Genomic DNA, 9082 nt, shown 5'->3' on the forward strand with positions numbered 1-9082 from the left:
GGAATGAAGGAGCAGAAGAGAGAGATTTGCTCCAATGAGTGGCCAAAGGCACTCAAGTCAGGCTCCTGTTCTACCCTGCCCCGTATGAGTTTCTTTATCAGCTCTTTGAAAGCCAAAAGAGGCAAGCAACAAGCCTAGCTGCAGTGACCTTCCCAAGGTGACAGCCAGTCCTCCCCAGAATCTTCACCAGGATGGATCAGGCTGGCCCTGAGGACTCAGGGCCTTCTTAGGGACTATCTCTAAAAAAAGGCTCCCCACTCAAGGAAGAGGTGCTCACCCATCTTCTCACAAAGGATTTTATATCAGAGTGCTATAACTGGGGCTTTGGATACTAAAACATTATTTTTAGAAGAATCACATTCTATAGCTCCATGTTCTAACATCCAGTGAATTGCTAACACAAATAATCAAAACTAATATATGGTTGTAAAAATAAATGAATAAAGTATATTTCATTATGCAGTATCCTTGATTTTTATGGTGTTTGATTACTCACTAATTTGTAAAATATGGTAATCTGCAGTATGCATCCCAGTCATTAGTGAAATCATACTGTACTTTAGTCAACAGGCTGATGATCTGACATGTCCCAACAGCAGCCCTGTACAGAAGGGTAAAATGAATTAAAGGCCCTGATTCTTGTTTTTATAAAAGCCAGTTCAGAACGCTCAGGCAATGAAGAGTAACCATCAAGTTTCTACAGACAGGCTTATGGTGATATAAATGAACACTAAAGTAAGTAATAATGTGGCCAAAGGCACTTATGCCTTTTGGGGTTTCTTTTCACATATTTTGTCTTTTACTATCTATGATTAAATTTGGTGAGAATATGTAGGTGACACCTAGAAGACAAATATAACTTGGTATGGATCAACAGCATTAATTCCAACACCCAATTTTGAGAAACATATGTTCTCTCGAACAGATATATGGGTGTTATCATTGGCACAACTATAAATAAATATTAAATCCTCATCAGTCAAAATAAGGAGTACTCTGAGGTTTCACTTTCATCAGATAACAATAACACCTCTGGAAAAACATTAAGTCTAAATGATGGCATATTTATTATTTGACAAAAACTATCCTACAAAATATTTTGGTTTAAATCCCAGATGATTTACATAATAGATTATAGCAGCTGCTATAACAATTCCAAACTTGTTTTTTTTCTCAGTAGTCTTTGAATCCTCTAACACTACAAGTGTTTTTCCAGATCTTATTTTTTAAATTAGCATGCCTTGAGAAAATACCTACATGTATTTTCCTAGAACCACGCTAGCTATTGATCTCAGCTTGACAAAAGTGGAAGAATTCATAGGTCATTTCAAAGTCACCTGTTGAACCAACAGAGAAGAAATATTTCTCCTTCACCAGCCTAGAATCTTTAAAGAGCAGTGGACAGTGCAAAGGCTTCGCAGGGCATGTCCAGTTGCAGTGCACAGCCGGAGAAGAGTGTCCTGGCAGATTATCAGAGTATTTCAGCATTTTCATTTGAGTCCTGAAACAACTGGCTCTGTCCTGAGTTTTTTCTCAGGCAAAACTCCTGAAGCAGTGGTGGGCCTTTTGCTTAATTCTAGCCACGTGCAAATTTATTTTGGGATGAGCAAATAATTAATCTATTAAAAGGTTCCATGAGACATTCCAAAAGTCGCCATGAAAAATTATTGTCAGTGCACAGCTGAGATTCTGCTTTATAGAATTAGCTCATAAAGTAGTATCGTGTGTAATTGCATTTGTGTTGTCACTGTCTCTTTGTAAATCTCCAGAGATTTACAGCACCACACACTGGAGCAAGACCATCTAATATTTATAATGCTTCATTATTTTCATCTCCTTGGAACAAAACCTGTAGACTTATAGAAAATCCAACAAGATGTGTCAGAAATAGCAGTGTCCACTTGCAGTATCAATAGCAGTACACAGAACACAGGCAGACACAATACCACAGGAATTGCAAGTGACCAAACAGCTGCATGACATTTACTCAAAATACTTTCTGCATTTAACATACTTATTGAGTGGAACTTGAAAATAGGGTCATTGTTTATTTGGGCACGGCAGAGGGGAAACTTTGGTTTTTTACTAGACCTACACAATATAAACAGATCTGGATTGTAAAGCCCTTTCATTGTACTTCTACAGGTAAAAATAATATTTTAACTAATGACAGCTTTGGCTGGGAAAAAGTTAAAAGGCTGCAGACCTTTTCCTGTAGTTTAGCTCAAAGTCCTACTTGGAAGAGGATGGACAGGTTGTTCATGTACAGATTCGTATCAGAAGTAGTTGTTTACAGCTTTTTGAAACATTTAGGGTTTCAACTTAACACTTCCTAGTTTATGACAAGAAAAACTAGGAGCATGCAGCTTTCTGATTGCTGTCATCAGCCAGCAGGAAAATGCTTAAGCAAGAGTAAAACAATTTCTTTATTACTGGTGGGATCTTAAAATACATGTCCAAGCTTCATAAAAGCCATAGCACCAGTGGGAAAATTTGCCAGAATAAGAAAACAGGAATTTGGCCCTTTCTCTGCAACTACTGACACTCCACAATATTATGCTGTTAGGATTTTTTAATTAAATGAGCTATTCTTCAGTACACAATAGAACTAAAAAGGAGAGAGTATCTAAGTATGAAGTTAAGTTTGCAAAGTAGTCTCTAAGTCCTTTCCAAATGTGCCCAGAAATTTAAAAATTCCATTGATACTGAGATTTTCTAGATAAGCAAGACCACATATTTTTAAGGGGTTTTTTTAAATAGCTGTGCTTTTTGCTACAGTCAGTAAGTATCACGAGAAACATGATATTAAGCAGGATCTGATCCTAAACTTATGGCTCCAGTGGGAACTGACTAAACACCATTTATAGCATATCCCAACAGAAATACTCCATTTGCTCTAGCAGTGTTTACTGCAACTGAATTCTCCTAGCAGAAAACAGCTTTTTCACAGTCAAGTTCCAATATTAGCAGTGAATTAATTATTATGTTATATTTGTAGGACCATGTTAAGGCTGAGAGAGCAGCAGGGGAGAGGGGGGTCCCACGTTGCTTTTACTCCCTGGCAAAGAAGAATAGAGATATGGTAATCTGGGCAATTTTCAACTTTTAGTCATGTGGCTGGAAAAAATGATTTACTGGAAAGGACCTGACCAAATCTCTTGGATAGTTGCTTCATTCCTACAAAAACACACCTTTGTCTAAAAGACCAATATTTTAAGAAATATCCTGAAAGCAATCATTGCTTGAATAAGGTGACTCGCATGTCATTTCCATCAGTTCTGCAATACCAGTCCAGGTTTCCTATCAGCACTTCCATCCAAACACAGACATTTTTATGCCAGACATGAATCAAAAAAATTTAATCCAGAATGTTACCTGTAAATAATTTTAATCTAGAATGTTACTTTTAAACAACATACTATAAACCAAACCAAAACTGGAAAGAGACGAAAAGTGCCGTACCTGTACAGTGATTTACACTGTGCCTGAAGCCTGTTCCCACTCAGTAAGAGTCTCCCATTGATTTCAGTGTGGTTTGGTTCAGTCCCTTATTTCAGCCCTCATGTGTTTCACCAGTTTAATGCAGCCACCCTTCCTGGTAGCCTTTGTCCACTACTCCTTATAGGAACATTCAACAATTTGCTGTATGATTAAAAATGTTGGTGGAAGTATGAACCATGTTGTATACTGACCAAGCACACATAGAGGCTACACAACTCCTACAAATATCACAACAGAAAACTAATCGAGCATTAAAAGTATATTTTCATTTTAGTTTCAAAAAAATATCCTGAGTATTTCAAACAAACTATCCAGACAATTATAAATGCTCATATTAGGTATATTTGTCTCAGTGAAAGTCCTGCAGCAAGAAGTAGTGGCAAATAAAAATAAAACAAAATCTAAATGGATCAAAAAACATGACTGACACAAAAATTGCTGTAAGCATATATAACCTACTTCACTCACCTATGTGAAAGATAATGATTTTGATTCAAACATAGATACTTACATTAGGTATGTAACTGCCTGTATTATAACCCCACTTCCTAAACCTAACATGCCAATGAAGCATAAAGATACAACAAGGAAAATCCAAACTTGAATAATTAAACATTTATTTTTTATAAATAGGAAAGAATATATTGAGTGCTGTGATGCTGGCACTGTGTTTACAAATTCTTGATTTTTCAATCATACATATTAACGATGTTTATTTGTATTGCAGAGCTAGTGGAAATACATTTCTATTCAGCACTCATATTATCTAGCAGATGAGCACTTTCAGGGTGTTTCCTAGATGGTAATTCTTTTAGATATCAGGCAGAAACTACACTTGCTATGTTAGGATTTTTTTTTATGCACAATATCCTAAAACCTAAAATTCCACCGCAAACCACCCTTTGTTACAGTGCTTCATGCTGACCTGGGTGTAAACTTTCACCATTCAGAAAAGTCAAAGAGGGGTGACATTTTAAGATTATATTATGCAAAGATATATCTATTTGCATTGGGGGGAAGAAAGGAGGGGAAGAAGGGGGAAGGGGGATGTTTTTTCAGAAATATTACACCTAGCCCAACTTTATGTCTAATGTGAGCTGTTTGAGTGTGCTTGGCCGGTAACCTGCAGAAGTATCCTGTCGGGTTGGCTGTCCATTTTCTTTTCATATGAATTGTTAGTAAAATCTACTTGAAACAAAATGGAGCAAAATATATACCATAACATCTACAGGAGTTTTTTATCAACTTCTGAGGTGACCATTTTACATTCAGACTGTAAAATGCGCACAGAAAATAGGCCTGAGAAAGAATTCTGAACCTCACAGCATTTGGTTTATATTTTTTTGACTAGAAGTGAAGTGTCTGGCACATCATTCATTTCTCCCTGGAAGGTGCAGATTTGAGGACATGTTCAACCCTGCTCTAAGTTTAGACAGTTTCAGAATAAAAGGGAACTATTCCCAAAGACCCTGCCCTCTAGGTCTGCCTTTTAGATAATGAAGTTTCTGAAGGCATTGCTCAACACAGACCGACTAAAAAGGAAAGGAAAAAAAAAAGGGGGGGGGGGGGGACAGGGGATATGACAGAAAAGCACATGTTTTTGCATTTCTTCTGAGTTTATTCAGAATTATATCCATCTGGGTGAAATAGCTAGCTCCCCAGCAAATTAATGGTCTGATGATTCAGGGAAATGTAGAGGTAGGTTCTTATTAGTAAAATGCATGTAGATGAAGAAAGGGGTGCACAGAGTGAATCTAGTTTGGTAGGATAGACTTTTTTGTAGATTAAGGATTAATTTGGAAACAATAGGCTCCTAATAAAATGCCCACGTTACAGCAGTTTTATTAAAACACGTCTTGGAATAAAGGATCAAATTCTCTCGGACTCAGCTGCAGCCCGCTGAGGAACCTGAGTAGAGGCAACATTTGTTAGCAGAGGCGACTCATTAGAGAGGGGGAAATTGCTGTCGGCTGGGAACTCGGTCCCGCTTGAGCTGGAAGTTTTGCCTGAGGAGTTCAGGATCGGTCCCTTGCCGTGTCCGGGTCCCTACCGCCCGCTGCAGTGCGGGAGCGGCGCTCACCTCTTCCCGCGGGGAAAGGACATTAGTCTGCGCCACGAGAACGCTCCGCTGTCTCTAAAACAGTGATCCCCTGGCCAGCCAGTCTGAGCAGAGCAGCAATACCCGCAGATACTCAACAAATGATCGCCTAAAATACCAAACGCTGATTCCTTCTCTTTTTACAGGGTTGGGGTTTTTTTGTTGGGTTTTTCTTTGCTTTTTTTTTTTTTTTTTTTGGTAAGCAATTACAGTTTTATGATCTGGTTTGGAATACATAGTCCTTGGAATGACTTGGACCCTAGAATAAAGTCTAGATTTCTCATTTTGCTATGCATACTGTGGAACAAATTCTGATTCACACTTTCCCGTTGGTTGTTACAACTCCTTTAGATGCTTTAGAGCACACAGTGGGGATGGTCTCACAGGATAATAAGCCTAAGTGACATAACAAAAAAGGAAAGAAGCAAACCATAACTGCCTCCTTTTTTGGGTCAAATTGATCTTGTAATTATTTCTAATGAACTTTCTATGTCTGGGGATTTCTTTCATATATTTTATTTGGAAAGTACAGTTAAATGTGCAAGTGATTACTGTGTGGATTCATAAATATAACAAAAATTCTAGAATTTTAAGTCTATGGTTTGATAAGAAGTCTAAAACCAATACAATATTCCAATGTCTCCAAGACAGCCCTTTTGCATCAAAATTTTTTAACACATGCCCACTATTACTGTATCCCACAGCCATAGGGAGGAGAGGAGAGAAGATCCAGCAGGCAGGGATTGTGCAGCAAGATTGATTTATTTAATTATTTTACAAACTCTTTTATAGACTTTTTTCTTCATAGTCTAATTGGGCAAAGGATCAGCCACCCCCCTGGGTTTTGATCCAGTCAGAGCTGCAGACTGTACATTAAAAATAAACGTCCAGGAGGCATTTACTGAAGTTGATTTATTAAAAAAAAAAAAAAAAAAAAAAAACAGAGGTTTTAAAAATGCAACGTCTGTCCAGCCCTTTTCCCAAAGATGGAGTGAGTTTTCAGGTACTGTACGAATCTTGCAGAGTGGTATCAGTGTGTCTACAACACTTAAGTTGAATGCTTGAACCCCCCAATCATAATTGTATGTTCACAAAGCACATATGGCAGCTGCATTCTTTGTATAGTTTGTTATGATCTGGTGTGTAATGTAAATATATAAGTTCCGACCGAAAACATAGGCTCGCTTTCCCAATAACAACCAAAAAAAAAAAAAAAAGTTTCTTTGCAAACTTAAAAAGAATGACATTAGTGCCGTGCTACTGTCGGAGCCAGCAGTGATTATTTGGTCTGTTTGCTCCCATTCAGAGTTAATACACGACAATAGTTTTACTCTGTGCTGCTTGACGTGAAACCACTGGGGTTGGGCAATTCTGTTCCAAACAAATACAACTTCTACACCCATCCCTGGGACAGCTAGCCGAGAGCTGAGCGAGTTTTGCAATGGAGAAAAGCATCACTTACCACGACGGGGATCTAGATCTCGGCAAATGCTGCCAGTAGGTCTGAGAAGTGAAAAAACTGGAAGAGAAGCGCAAAAAGCAGAAAGTTGGAAAGGGGGATTTGTGTGTGTGTGTGTGTGTGTGTGTGTGTGTAAAAGCCAGCGGGAAATGCGAGCACAGCGCTCCCTGCTCTCCCTGGTCGCCACCAAAACAAAGATCCAGGAGTTAAGGGAGCAAAGCTGTGCCAGATCTACACACACAGCTCCTCACAGCTCCTCAGGGCCAAACCTCAGCTTCTCACTCACTCCAGCTAGCGACAAGGGTTAATGCTCCGGAGGGACAGACTAGCCGGCCCCTGACACTATTGGCTAGGGAAAAAAAAGCAGGTTTAAGGTAAATTTACAGGCGCTTTGCAAGTTGCAAAAGGATAATTTAAAAATTAATATAATAGTAACAACTAAAACAACAACAACAATAACAATAATATTACTAACAGCAACAGCAACAACAACAATAATAATAGAGCCCATTCTTGTCCGAAAAAGCGAGGGCACGTCCCCCTCCTCTGCCCCCGCAGCGAGCGCTGCGCGGTCCCGTCCCGGTGCAGACGCCCGCGCCCTGCTCCTGCCCCAGCCCACCGGGGGGACCTGGTTATCTCTGGAAGCACAACAGAGGGACGAACCCGGAGGGGAGAGGGCTGGGGGGAGGGAGGAAGCGAAGCGGCCATTACCACCAAATGCAAAGGTTCAGGCTCACACTTAGAGATCAACAGTTTTCTTGGGAACTAAATGATGGGAGCAGATTCCCACGCGAAGGCGTGGGCATGTGACTCAGGTGTGTGGTCGGGTTCCACTGTCCGCTTGAACGACGTTCTCGCGCCCTGCAATTACCTGGGAGCTTTCCCCTTCTGCTAAAGGGGAAAATGGAAGAAAGAAAAAAGGCTGGATGGAAAGCAGGGAAAAAATATGTATGAATACACATCTGTTTAAATGTTGGAGCAAATGGTGACAACAGTTCGTGCCCAAGACAAGCTTCCACTTGGGGAACCGAGGTCAGGATCTGCCCTTTCTGAACTGAACAGGCGACATGATGGACATCGGCTTTATTGCCGCCCCTTGTAGTCGGCTGGGGCGTGCAGGGAGCCTCAGCCGTCCGGGGAGGGGGACACAGGCCCTCCAGGTGTTGGCCCGGAGAGGCTTCCACTACCCAGCCCAGGCGCACACACACCTATGGGCGCGCGTTCTTCTGCAGCGCCGAGCAAGGAGGGGAGAGCGGGCGGTGGAGAGAGGTGGGCTATGGCGGAGGGGGAGAGGGAGAGAGAGTCTACGGAGAGGGAATTGTCGCTGGGCGATTTCCAGCCAGTCTCGCTGCGCCCGGAAGGGCCTTTCTGGGAACTTGGGGGGTGCTGGGCCGGGCCGTGTGGACGCGGCTCTGCCCGGGCCAGGGCAAGTGCCCAGGTGTGCCTGGGAGCCCGCACGCGTTCCGAGGGCTCCAGCCTCCATCCTGCTCCCTTCCCTCCGGGCTCAGGGGAAAGAAAAACCCACCTCATTACCAAGATATAGAAGCACATTTCTGATACCATGGGATGTTATTTTGTCACCGTACAAAAGGCTTTAAAATTACTTTGTGCCGCTGAACAATGAGTACTGGGAATTACTAGTATTTGTAAAAAAAAAAAAAAACAAAAAACAAAAAACAACCTACAACCTACAAAGAAACAAATGCCAAGAGCCTGCGTTTCTTCCTCGGATCTATCATGCGATGTCGATATACCAGCAATAAAATATGATGGGCCATACAATATGATGAGGTTTTCTTAAGAGGAGCGAGACAGAAAGGAATCCATTACAAGAACCTTTCTCCCTTCCCCAGAGACGGTACTCTTCTGGTGACTGTACCCGTCGCGTTTTGACACATAAGCCCACGAAAAGCCTCTCGGCCGGCGACCCCCGGCGCTGAGAACAGCTGTGAGGAGGGGGCCGGGGGTTCCCTAAAGAGCCCGTTAAAGGAGGGAGGTCGCGTTTGCCCAGCGTGCAGGGGGAG

The 9082-nt window shown here is 41.4% G+C and overlaps 1 long non-coding RNA gene across 1 annotated transcript in view; it reads right to left on the minus strand.

The window, feature by feature from the left end:
- The window catches only part of LOC108444754, a 65502-nt gene extending 58096 nt beyond the window's left edge, over positions 1–7406 (minus strand). Inside the window, exon 1 of the long non-coding RNA XR_001859420.1 lies at positions 7062–7406. This is a non-coding gene — a long non-coding RNA (uncharacterized LOC108444754). The remainder of the gene's footprint in view (positions 1–7061) is intronic.
- Between the last annotated feature and the right edge of the window lie 1676 nt (positions 7407–9082).

Source organism: Corvus brachyrhynchos, unplaced genomic scaffold (assembly GCF_000691975.1).
Source record: "Corvus brachyrhynchos isolate BGI_N302 unplaced genomic scaffold, ASM69197v1 scaffold221, whole genome shotgun sequence".
NCBI classification, from domain to species: Eukaryota; Metazoa; Chordata; class Aves; order Passeriformes; family Corvidae; genus Corvus; species Corvus brachyrhynchos.